Raw genomic sequence first — 13,038 nt, 5'->3', positions numbered from 1 at the left:
TTAAGGTAAATACACTACTTTATTTTACATTAACCAGATTCTCTAACCATCACTTGTTAGTTGCAGCACTTGCCATTCACCTTTCTTAAATCTGATGTCTGAAACCTGTGTGTGTAAAATAATTTTGTCTTTCTTTAAATTTTGCCTTTTCTGGACATCCATTCTGTTAATTCTGAAGCACTTCACAGTGACCGAACTGGCTACCATCCAGCCAACAACTTGCTGGAAGTGCTGAAGTTTCTCTTCTCACAAATCTGATGCTGCTGAAGCTGTTCACAAAATCACAACTCCGTCTGGATTGCCGTGGGCTGTTTTCAGATAGTCTTGGACTCCTAATGTAATTCTAGATAAACAGAGAGCAATCAAGCAAAACTTTGTGAGGAAGCTTCTTCTCACACAGCACGCTTCTGAAAATGAGATTAGCAGGAGGAGTGTTGCTGTTGACTCTCTGAAGTCAGGCAGCCCCTTCTCAAAAAGCCAATGAAACCATTACCGCACCATTTCTTTCTGGCCTCAGACCAAATATGATCTCATCCAGCTCTGTGCTTTGCAGGGGCTCGTTAAATCTAAGCCTGAGCACGGCAGGTTTAATTCTTCAGCTTCTCTGGGTGCTTAAGATGCTTGTGGCACAGCCTGGTACTTCTGTGACAGCTTTCTCTGCTGGGGGAACTTTGAGCAGAGAGGCTGCATGTGCATTTCATTGTACCACAGGGTTAGAATTAAAACATCTGCAGTGCTGGAGAAAGATTGGTGTCTGAACTGGTTCTGGAGGTTTTGTGCAGATTTTGGTGCAGATTCCCTACTCATCAACACAAGGCACTGGAACAGGCTGTCCAGAGAGGTTGTGGAAGCCGTGTCCCTGGAGGTGTTCAAGGCCAGATTAGATGGGGCCCTGGGCAGCCTGGTCTGGTATTAATTGTAGAGGTTGGAGGCCCTGCGTGTGGCAGAGGGTTGGAGATTCATGAACCTCGAGGGCCCTTCCAACCCTGGCCATTCTGTGATTCTGTGATGCCTGGTGGGGCTTTGGGCATCCTGATCTGGTGGGAGGTGTCCCTGCCTATGACAGGGAGTTGGAGTTGAATGGCATTTAAAGTCCTTTCCCACTCTTCCCTGACACAACTCCATGCCATTCTCTGTTGTTGTTACCTGAAAACACCTCACTTCTAGGCTGTCATGAGGCCTCCCCTCAGCCTCCTCTTCTTCAGACTGAACAAACCAAGGGATCTCAGCTGCTTTTCATACACATTACCTTCTAGGACCTTCACCATTTCCGCAACTCTCCTTTGGATGCTCTCTAGTGGTTTTATATCCTTATATTGTGTCCCCAGACCTGTTCACGGTGAGGTGAGACCACACAAATGTAGCATAGCACAATCCCTTCCCTTGCTTTCCTTTCAGTTGTGTCTGCTGCATTTGATTTTAACATCTCTGGTTTTGATTTGACTTCAGCTTTTTAAGCTGCTTTCCAAAACAGCCTCAAGAAGCCTGTAGTAACAAGGCTGCCGCGTCTGCTCAGGAGGAAGAGCAGTGACATATTTTTTGAAGATGACATTGCAAAACAAATCCAAAACAAATGGCAAGAGATGTCCTTCCAGTGCCCAAGGCAGGGGAGCTGTGACTATTTAGGGTGCGATATCGCAGCATTCCCTGTTACCTTTCCCTGTTACCCAATGCTTTTCATGGTGAGAGGTTGCAATCCATCCCTGCACACAAACCCTGGCGTTGCTTTCTGCACTGTGGGTAATGCACAGCTGATTGGCCACTTGCACTGAATTATGGATTAGCTTGGCCTTGGAGAAAACAAATATGTCTAGGAAGATCAACAGCAGCAGTAAAATTAATGAGGAAGAGGGGAAATAAAGCACTAGTATCGTTCAAAAAGAAAAAAAAGAACAGCAACACAGATACAATAGTAGAGTTCTTCAGGTAGGACTGAATTAACCTTTGGTTAGCAGGTTATCTAATTAAACTGAATTAACTAAGGAGAAATAAATTAAGAGTTTAGTTAAAGTGATTCACCTTGTTCCATGTTATCAAACAAGTTTTACCACCGGTCAGGTTTTTATTATTGTCTCTGTGGGTCTCGTTTTATGATCTGATTATTGTACTGTGGAACCTGACATGGAAGCAAACTGAAATAATTGAGCAGGCAGCACAGAGTATGTCTGCTCCATGTATTAAAACAAATGATTCTAACCCAAGTGATAAAGAGAACATGAGCACATTATAACCAGTAAGAAAAATGAGCTGTAATGAGTATTAATCAGGTATAATGAGAATTAATATACTTTAAACATATAGTCAGAACCATCTCGCAAACGAGGAAAGCCTTTTCTTTGCTCATCTGCATGTAATCAGTAAGTCTGGAGGAGCTGTTAATATCCAGTTCAACTTGGGATGTTGAATTAGGAATATTCTTTAATCACTCCAAATTCAGAGTTAATCTAATGCTATATCTGTAAAAATGTGCACGTAAACTTGGCCATGCATAAAAATATCACAGAAGCCAAAGTATCTGCAACTGGGATCATCCCTTCTTTGTACACCAACACCAACCTCCTCATTCCCTCATGGTACTCTTCCAGTGCAAGGCTGATTAAAAAAAAAAAAACTAACATCAAACATCAAAATTGGTAATTAAGCATAAATTCCCCTAAAACATTTTCAAAGCCTTAATTTCAGTAGCTCATAAGATATGCTACAGTGCAGAGTCTTCTGCTAATCAGGTTCTAATAAACCATCCAGTTTAATTCCAACATAATGTATTTGGAAATGACAAATTAAATTGAAAAGCACCTCTGTAGATGCAGACTGTGTACACAGTACACTGTGACACTTGTCTTACTACCTTAATTCCTTGCTTGAAAAAGGAGCTTTGCCTTCCTCTTATCCTTAATGGAGTGCAGCTTTTCAGAGAGGATCTTTCCATTTTCTTCTTGAGTTTATGTGTGGTTTAGTGAGGATTGGACCAGTCTAGCAAGGAATCCAAATCTGTCAGCTCCTTACCAAAATCTTGTGCACCCAAATTCTTGTATAATTGAAGAGCAAGTCGTTATTTAACATTTTTCTCTGCTGAGATGGTAATAAGTACAACTGCCCCAAGCTTGTAGCACTGCATGGGGTTGTTGTGACCAAAGTGCAGGACCCAGCACTTGGTCTTGTTGAATCTCATATAACTGGCCTATCCAGATCACTGTGTAGGGCATTCCTACCTGCAGACAGATTTCCTCCCAACTTGGTGCCATCTGCAATCTTAATTAGACAATCTCAATCCCCTCATGCAGATCATCAATAAATATATTAAACAGGACCAGCCTCAGTACTGAACCCTCAGGATCACCACAAGTCACCAGGGTATGGAAGAAAGGGCAGAGCATGTATTCTGGCCCAAAGTCTTCCACAGCTTTGGTAGAGCTGTGATGTGTTCTTCAGTTCTGTAATACAAGCCCTTCCTTACTAAGTGTGCAGTGTTCCTACTTTAAAACTTGCTGTTTTAAATCCTCCAGATTTGGGATATTTTAGTTATAAAGGGATAAATAAGCCTCTTTAAGTCAGCGGCTGCTTAGAAGACTTCGACATTTCTGGATTAAATAAATTCTGGACCACATATTAAAAAAGAGGGAAAAGAAATCTGATTACCTTTCTGGTTTTCATTTGGTACTGCAAGAGAAATAAATAAGATGTGGTCAGTGTGAGAGAGCCCATTCTGCAGGTGCTCTGTGGAGGATAGCAATGTTTTTCCTGAGTGAAATGCATTCAGTGGAGACATTCATGCCCCAAGGCCTACATTTATTGCTCGAAGAATACAGACAATATTTTAGGGATGTCATTATTTACAGGATCAATATTGCTATTTAGCCAGACAGCTGCGAGGTGTGGGCAAATACCATCTGTTCTAATACATTTCTCTGTCTATCGATCTCTCTCTGTGTGCGTTTTGCTGATCAAATAGAGAAAGCAGGAACAGGAGCAACTTATTCCTAGTTTTACTGCATCAGTAATAGCATTTGTCCATACAACTTGCCAATCGAAAGCTACGTGTGCAGCTTGAGCAAGCGTGGAGCCCTATGGAAAGAGCTAAATCAGCTCATTCCATCTATTATAGACAGGACCTGACCCCTCCTGGCACACCTGCCCCAGTCCCAGAGCCCAAACCTTATCATACTGCTCTTCAGGATACAGGAAATCTTTACAGTTCATGCTGCTGTTTGAGTGGGTGGTAGGGATGTTTGAGTTTCCTCCTGCAGAGCTCTCATCCATTGAAAATCAGCTCAGTAATCTCTTAGGGTGGTTAACTCTCAGCCATCTCGACAGCTAGTGGCAGGAAACTGAACTGGAGTCAGTGGCACAGCTACTTGTTTTGGAAAAACATCACTAGGATAAAGCAAGATTAAAAAAAAACAAACACAAACCCCTCAACTTATGCTATATGATAGAATCAGAGAATTAGAGAATGGCCTGGGTTGAAAAGGATCTCAAAGATCATCTAGTTTCAACCCTCCTGCCATGGGCAAGGTTGCCAACTATCACACCAGGCTGCCCAGAGCAGCCTGTATATTATATACATATATAAAGTCTTATACCAAGCTAGTAAAGTCTCAGTTTTTCATTTGAACTTGGACTTTCTCAGCTCTAGAGCTCCTAGAACTTGTTCCACTTGTTGCAGGATGTGTGCTTACAACTGAAAAAAAATAAAATAAAAAAATTACTTTGGAATCTGTCATTTATGCCTCTGTAAATGCATCTCATTAGACCTGATGACTGGGTTTGAAGACCCAAAAGAACGACACAACACAGTGGATGCAGTGCATTAGGGATCACAGATGGCTTCTAAACTGTTTTTAATCTAAATTCTATCTCTTCTCAGTGGGAAATTGGCAGCCCAATGAGATGCCAATGGACCCTGGGCAACCTGGTCTGGTGGCTGGTAACTCTACCCACAGCAGTGGGGTGGGACTCGATGATCTTTAAAGACCCCTCCAACCCAAGTCTTTCTATGATTCTGTGGGTCTCACACAGCCTTAAAGACCCTGCAGGTCAGGGTTAACTGCCATCCTTTATTGGGTGCACATCAGGGCCAGCAACGCTTTCTGGATAGAAATACTGTCCTGAAAATATAAAGAGTTACATTTGAAATACATTTCATGTTTAAAGAAAAAAAAAAAAAAGATTTTTTAGAATTCAATAATGAGAAACTTTCCAGAAAATATTTTGAAACATTATTGGCCTCTTTTTTTCCCTCTCATAGGGAATATATTTTGTTTCTGATATTTCTTATACATGTACTGGTGGCATTTCACCAGTTAGTGCTGCTGCCAATCCCTGCAGCATCAACAGAAGGGATGTTCAAAGACAGGAAGAACTCATTTTTGTCCTTCCCCAGGAAAGCAACTCTCTGTAGCGCTGAGGCTGATCCGAGAAGACCTGGGCAGGTTGTTTACCTTGTAATGGCACCAAGAGCTTATTTCTAACACTCCCATTGATTTTACCTGATGCTGTCGGGGCTCTCTCACAGCAGTGATGCTGCAGATTGGCGTTCAGGTTAAAACTGCGCTGGTGTTTCACTCAGCAGCAGAACTCCTAATGATCTTGAAGCAGATAGATTTTCCCCAGCACTTACCCTATCCACAGCAGCATCTGGTCATAAAAAGGACAGTAACTCCATGCACCTGCAGTACACACACATTGTCCATCCATGTGAGTACAGAAGTGAAGTACAGGCGTTCATTTTTCCCACCCACCTCCATCTGCATTTTCCAAACATTAGGGTCAGAGTCATCTCACTTATGGCTCTGCAAGACAAATAAGCCTATTGGTTTTTAGGAGCATTATTTTACAGTTATTTTACCATAAGGATAGTAATGGCACTGGCACGGATTGCCCAGAGGAGTGGTGGATGCTCCGTCCTTGGACACACTCAAGGTCAGGCTGGACGGAGCTCTGAGCACCTGATGGAGCTGTGTGTGTCCCTGCTCATTGCAAGGGAGTTGGACCAGATGGTCTTTAAAGGTCCCTTCCAGCTCAAACTGTGACTGTGTGATTTTGGGGTGTTGATGCTGCTGCAGTGTCACATAGCTGCTTGGAGCCAGGATGAGCTCAGTGGGGCTTCCTGGCAGGGAACAGGGATAAATAACAAGGACACGTCAAGGAATAATTAGAGAAATGGATAAATTAACGTGAACAGATCACTGCCCATTGCTAAAACTTCAGAAAACAACACTGGATGCAACCCTTCCCAAAACCATCAATAAAATAAAATCTTTATGCAGGCAATTCAAGTTTTATATCTTTAGAATTGCTCTGTATTTTTATCATAGCACAAATGGTAACCAAATGTGATACTTTCCACATATATGAAGGCAACATCCAAATCTTTGATGAACACACGTGCCTACTTGCTCAAGATACCAAAATTCTTTAAGACAGCTTAAATAAAACACCTTAAAATAATGAATACAGTGGGAATATGACTGAAGTCCATCAAATCATTGATAAAGGGGAAGAAAATATTTAACTTTCTCCTGGCCTTCCTCTTGTAAGTACATATTTGTAATTGACTTGTCATCATTGACTAATTATACTTATGAATATGACAGCTATCCGAGATACGATTACAGCCATGCTCTCCTTCACACAGTATTGTTAATTTACTTGTTTCTCTGCAGACCATTAAGATGATGCATACATCTGTGCATCAGCTATTTATTTTAGCTATTGCTTAGCTATGCATCAGCTGCTATCTTAATTAGCTATTTTAAATCTTAGTTAATGGACATCTAATTTTTTCCCTCATCTTGGGTACTTAGCCTTAAAAGCCACATCCAAAAGACCATGACATCAACCTAGTTACTCCAGTCTAACCAAGCAGGAACAATACATTATATACAAAAGAATAAAAAGAGCAATTTGGGGCACTGCCATCTGTTCCAATTTGCCACACGGCACTCATGGGCACAGTGGAAGGTAAAAAAGGAGGAACAGCGTTGGGAGAATCACTGCAGAAGGCACAGATTTCCTATTGGTGCATGAGGATATTCAACCCAAATCATATTTCGTCATCTGGGTATGTCCAGTTGGGAATGTAGGATGAGCAGTGTGGCCCTCCTCAAGACATGAGCTTGGGTGATTGCACACCTGTGAATAATCCCATTGATTCTGTACAGAATTAGTACTGACATTGAAGAATTAACATAGTGGGACACAAAGTTCCTGCACCTTTCCATTTCATTTTAGGGATGGAATTAAAGTGGGTTTTCCTTCAATTAATGCTTGCCTTGGAAGCAGTGTAGCAGAGTCTGCAAGACCATCTTGGTGCATGAAGAGTTTCTATGCTGATGGATGGAGTGAGAAATAATGAGAGTTCAGAGCAACCCCAGGGTTGTGTGGCTCTGCAGATGTGAGCTGTGTACGTCTGGTTTGCAGACAACTCATCAGCAATGGACTGCAAAGGAGATGTCTGCACATTATCACAGTGGACAGGTGGGAGCTTTCCTGCCTTATGCAGAAACAGAATTTAACATTAAAATGTTAAATTTTAACATTTTGTGGGATTGGGAATGGAGAAGGCATGCAAGATTTAGTGGACATGGTAGTGATGGGTTGGGGTTGGATTAGATGATCTTGGAGGTCTTTTCCAATCTTAATGGTTGTATGATTTTATTTACATCAGCATTTGAACAAAGATAAAATGCTGTGAACACGATGGAAAGCTGAAGCTGTGGAAAGCTATGGGTGCTGTGAAAGGCTGTTTTGTGGGTAGGGGTTTGACCTGGGAGCTGGGCTGTTATGGGGATTAAGCACATCGTAGTTCATTAGTATGAGTTGTTCCCACCAAGTCTGGGCAGCCTGATCTAGTGGTTGGGACTGGGCTGGAACTGCATGGGCTTTAAGGTCCCTTCCAACCTCACCCATTTTATGATATGATTAACAAGAGCCCGTTAGAGGGCTAGAGAGCACAGGCATGGCAGCTTCCTTCCAGGACTGAATTCCCACTGCTGTCAGTAGCCAGTACAAAGTGCAGTGGGGAAAATGAGTTCATTTGTTTCTTTTCAAAGAAAAAACAACAACAACAGCAACAAAAATTCAAATCCTTTGGAAGTTTCCAAGTGAAAAATTCCTGGCTTTGATTAAAGTCACCTCGTGATGTGCTCTCAGATCTGGAAGAGAGGAGGGAGGCAGCCTTAATGCTTTGTCTATTCAGAGCTGGATTTACACTGACGTTTAAGTGTATACTTTTTAGTCAACTTGTAGATATTCCTTTAAATGGTGTTTGAATGGAGTTCACACACCTGCTCTGCTGAAAGATGCCCAGCTCTTTTCTGTAGTGCACCTTCCAACCACTCACTGGTGGTGAGGCACACCTGGAGACTTTCAAGGTGATGCTGGATAAGGTCTTGTGCAACCTGGTGTTCCTGTTCATTGCAGGGGAGTTGGACTAAATGGCCTTAAGAGGTACCTTCCAACTCCAAAGATTCTACATTTGTCCCTCTCTCTCTGTAAGCATTCCTTAGAGAATTTGCTGAGCTAAAGAGCCACAGTGCAGAAGGAAGGAAGCCACATCAGGAAGAAAGTTCCCCATCACCTTTATCTTGAACATTGCTGGCTGCGAGACCAAAAATCCATGCCAGAGACTGTGTGGTTTGTTAGGATGGAGTTGGAGATGAGAAATCGCTGTTAGTTTGTTGTTTCCTCCATCAGTTTCTTCCAGATGTAAATAGGGAACCTTGCTGCAGTTGCTGGTTATGATGCCAATCCTCTGACTACTGATTTCTGTGGGATGATAAGACCAATTCCCATTAAGACCTAGAAGTAGGAGTTGTGTGATGACACCATGCTGTCCCTACTTGCAAAATACATCCTCCATCTGACCCATAGACTCATCTGGCAGCTCTGACAAGAGATAGCAGTGAGAGCATGGTGTGTACTGAATCATAGAACCATTAGAGTTGGAAGAGGCCTTTAAAGATCATCTGGTCCAACTCCCCTGCAGTGAACCTACATCTACAGCTTTGGTGTAGATGGCAGGTAGGTGCTTGAGGTCCCTTCCAACCCGGGTGATTCTGTGATTCTGTGTGCTCAGAGCCCCATCCAGCCCAACCTCAAGTGTTCCAGGGATGGAAGAGTGTTGACTTTTGTTTCAAAGCTAAAATTTAGAGGCTGCTTTTGAAGCAAATCATATCCTGCCAGATGCTGCTTTGCTCCAGGAGACAGGGATGCTGTTTGCAGAGGTGCCAGGTGGGGTGTCCATGGGTGATGGGCCTTCCAACAGCCTAGTAGCAGCTCCCTACAGAATGGGAGATTTGCAGCCAAGGTGGGACAAGGTTAAAGTGATGACACATGGCCATAGAAGCGAGCTCATCCTGGAAATTGTCTTTAGCTATTTCCTGAACCACATCTGACTTCTCTTAATTTTTTTTCCCACTGCTCTTATTCTTTCCCCCTTGTTTTTATTTTTGCTTTCCCCTTCAGGGAATGCTTTCATAGCAATTTCACAGGAATTCAGTTTTGGTTTTGTTTGTAACATAAGTGTTGCCAGTGGAGTGAAAACAGAATCCACAGGTGCAATTATTGGTCACAACAGAGTGAATAAAGGAATTAATTCTCTCCAGCATTGTTATGAGTTTCACGTGCACAGCGATGGCACAGGCTGCTGCTCTAACTGCGGTGTCTTCAGGAGAAGGAAAACTCTCTGAAGGTTTGTGGGAGATAATTAGTTTGAACCAGCCTCCAGAAAAGATGTATCCTCCTTTGGGAACCTCAGAGCTAAATGCAGGGAATGAACAGGTTCCTATGGGTGACATGAGAGGAGACAGACATCGGGCTGCTCTGAGGAGGGAGGAAGAATACTCTTCCCCTGCCATTCACTTGGCTTCTTTGTGATGCAGTTATTTGCCTTTCTGCCATGAATAGGGCAGGGATGCAGCCAATCTCTGCAGCAGAGTGGCACTAAAATTAGCTGCCTTTGACAGAAAATGCCCTGAGTTTGGCTTCATTATGTTTGCTTGATGTTTTTGTTATTTCTTAAATATTTCAGCAGGAGGAAGCAGGTCTTCATGAGCTCCAACTGGCAAGCATCAGCAGCACCAAGGTAAATGCTATTGGTTAATCCCAGAAAAAGTGTAGAAAAGTGACTTTTTTCCAACAGTGAAATTATCAGCATAGAGAAGGTCATATCTTTGTGGTCACTTTGATTTCCTGCCTTCAGCAAAGCTTTTTGTGCCCTTCCAATGTCCCCTTCTCCTCCCTGACTCTCTGCTTCCTGCAGGTTCCCTTCAAGCCCGACCAGTCTGAGGATTTCAGCAGGGCATGAGGTCATTACTCAAGAAAAGCCAGTCCTAAAGCATCTTCCAACAATGGCCTGAGGAGAGGAGCCTGGTTCTGCTTTGCTGCACAGTCCTTGCTTTCACTCTTCAGCCAAACTTGTAACAGCCCTGGGAGAAGAGTTAAACAATGAAGCAGCTGTGACATCTAGTGGCACTTGTGGCTAATTCAACTCAGACAAAAATACCCACTCTGAATATGACCATATGTATATTTGACAATCAAACCTTCATGCCCAGCCTGCAATTTCCTCTATGATGGAGGTATGGGAAAAGTAAAAGTAATCATTTTTGGTCAGTGCAGGTGTAGGGTTGTTCAGCCATCCATTGCTTTTCTGCCACAACTGGTGACGAAAGGTTTCTCAGAATACAAAAGTAGAAGAAAATGCTTTAAAGGAGGAATTTGAATGTCATTCTGTGGGTTTCCACAAGTGCCAAAACAACTATAGGAGTGAACAGGGAAAAAATGATGGGGATGGGCTGATGGTTGGCAGGAACTGCTGTTCTGTCTCTGCTGATGGCACCAACAAGGTCTCCCAGGGCACAAGAGCTGGGACAGCACATGTGTACTCATCTGGCACATAGGACCTGAATTTCCTCCCTAGCTGCATGCCATTTGGACAGCAAAGGCTCATGTCCAGTGCCTAAATATAGGTGCTGAGTGCTGTCTGTTATGCCCTATGGTACCCGAGGAACCTGCAGAAGGCTGGCTGGTTGAGTATAGGACTTAAGGGAAAACCAGGCCTTCCTGGAGGGGCAGGGAGAAGCTGAAGGGGTGCTGAGAGGTGGCTCAAGCTGTACTAGATGCCAGTCCACAAGCAGCTTAAATGCTCCCTGTGTTGTCTGCAACAATCTCATAAAACAAGTCATCAGGAAATTCAGAAGAGGAGATACATGGATTCATGCATGGAAATGTGCATTTGGGAAATAGCATGCTGTGTGTGCTAGGAGTGAGTTACCTGTGGGATTGGAGAAGGTGAGCTTGGCAGGCACTTTCTGTACCCATCTCAGGCTCATGGGAAAGAGAGACTGGCGTTTGATGCAGGTGACAATTCTATCCAGGTGCTTCTGAGTGCCAGTGCTTGGAGCACAGTCTGTGTATATGCCGTGGAAGTAATCATAGAATGGTTTGGATTGGAAGAGGCCTTTAAGAGCATCTCGTGCCAACCCTCCGCTATAGGCAGGGAGACCTCCTTCTAGACTAGGTTGCTCACAGCTCCATCCAGCCTGGCCTTGAGTGCTTTCAGTGAGGGGACATTCACAACCTCACTGGTCTCACAATAAAAAATTCCTTCCTAATATCTAGTCTACATCTACCCTCTTCCAGTTTAAAATACCAGACTTAGGCTCTGGAGTGCAGACAGGACACCCTGCAAAACCAGGTGTGGCTTTTCTACCCCTGGTGCTAGGAAGTCCAGATGTTTAAGGGTGATTTATTTACACTGCACATTTTGTCAGATGATGGAAACAAACAAAGCATTAGCATTGCCTTTTCTTACACAGAAGAAGCCTTGGCTGGGAGGAATTGGCTGATTTCTGTGATGGCCCCAAGGAAGTGCACAGTCCCTAAGCTCCAAATTCCCACAACCGTCCAACCAGAAGGTAAGCAAAGGAAAGAAAAACATTTTACCATTAGTTTTAAGGGAGTATCAAAAGAAGTTTAATTTTGTGCTTGCAGCGAATTCTTTTCATCTAAAGATCTAGGAAAGGCAAAATGTGAGCAGGCAGTGTGATTTTATCTTATGCTCCTGCTGGAGTTCCCAGGTAAGTAAACATTAACATGACACTCTATTCCTTTCGGTTGTTGTTGTTTTTCCTATCTGAAGGTCGAGCCCTCTGCAGACATACTGGGCAGAAAGCCCTGTGTTTAACCTCATGAAGATCTGCTTACAAACAAGATCAAAGCCCAGCTCTAAGTAAATGAGCAAAAAGATGTTTTCACTGGGATTCAGCTGTTTCTGGACGTGTGATTTCCATAAGGTTCAGCTCCAAAATCCTCATTGCTCTTAGAATGAGATTGCACACTTAAAAATGTATTAGGAAGACCCACCCCTTCTGCAGTGGCTGAAAAGCATTGTTCAGAGATTAAATCCCATGTTTTTTTTCCAACCCTTTGGCTGCCCCACACTGAGACAGAACTCAGTCTGTCCCAAGCGGTGCAGGGGAACTCCTGTGCCACCTGAGTGCTGCTCACTGCTGTACTGTTTCTCCCTGGGTTGAATGGATTCTTTCTACTTAGCTGATTGAATCAGTTAAATTAGTGTTGGCAGAACAGAGCGTTCTCTGCTAGGAACAAAGTCACTGCATTAAACCAACCCAAAACAGGCTTATTTCTTCTTATGTTCAAGTGAGTGGAGCTGGCTTCTGTCCCACAACACTTGTATTAGGGGGTAATGACTTGTGTCAACATGAGGGAATTGGGATTGTTCAGTTTGGAGAAGAGCGGGCTCAGGGGAGGCCCTATGGCTCTGTACAGCTCCCTGAGAGGAGATTGTAGTGAGCTGGGGATCCCAGGTAACAGTGACAGGACGAGAGGTAACGGCCTTAAGTTGTGCCGGAGGAGGTTTAGGTTGGATATTATGAAAAATATCAGAAAGAGTGGTAGTGCATTGGCACAGGCTGCCCAGAGGAGGGGAATCAACTCTTGAAAGGGTTGATAACTACAGCACAAGGGGAAATGGTTTCAAGTTGAGGGAGGGAAGGTTTAGGTTGGATGCCA

General features: G+C 43.4%; 1 long non-coding RNA gene across 1 annotated transcript; it reads left to right on the top strand.

Annotated features, from left to right (window-relative positions):
- The first annotated feature begins 9,992 nt into the window (after window positions 1-9,992).
- Window positions 9,993-12,222, top strand: LOC122157109. Its single transcript, XR_006167769.1, has 3 exons — window positions 9,993-10,087; window positions 10,265-10,583; window positions 11,823-12,222. It is a non-coding gene; the product is annotated as an uncharacterized LOC122157109 (long non-coding RNA).
- Window positions 12,223-13,038: the final 816 nt, after the last annotated feature.

Source organism: Centrocercus urophasianus, unplaced genomic scaffold, assembly GCF_019232065.1.
Source record: "Centrocercus urophasianus isolate 14NV4802_14NV808 unplaced genomic scaffold, USGS_Curo_1.0 seq_13, whole genome shotgun sequence".
NCBI classification, from domain to species: domain Eukaryota; kingdom Metazoa; phylum Chordata; class Aves; order Galliformes; family Phasianidae; genus Centrocercus; species Centrocercus urophasianus.
This window is presented reverse-complemented; position numbering and strand designations above follow the sequence as displayed.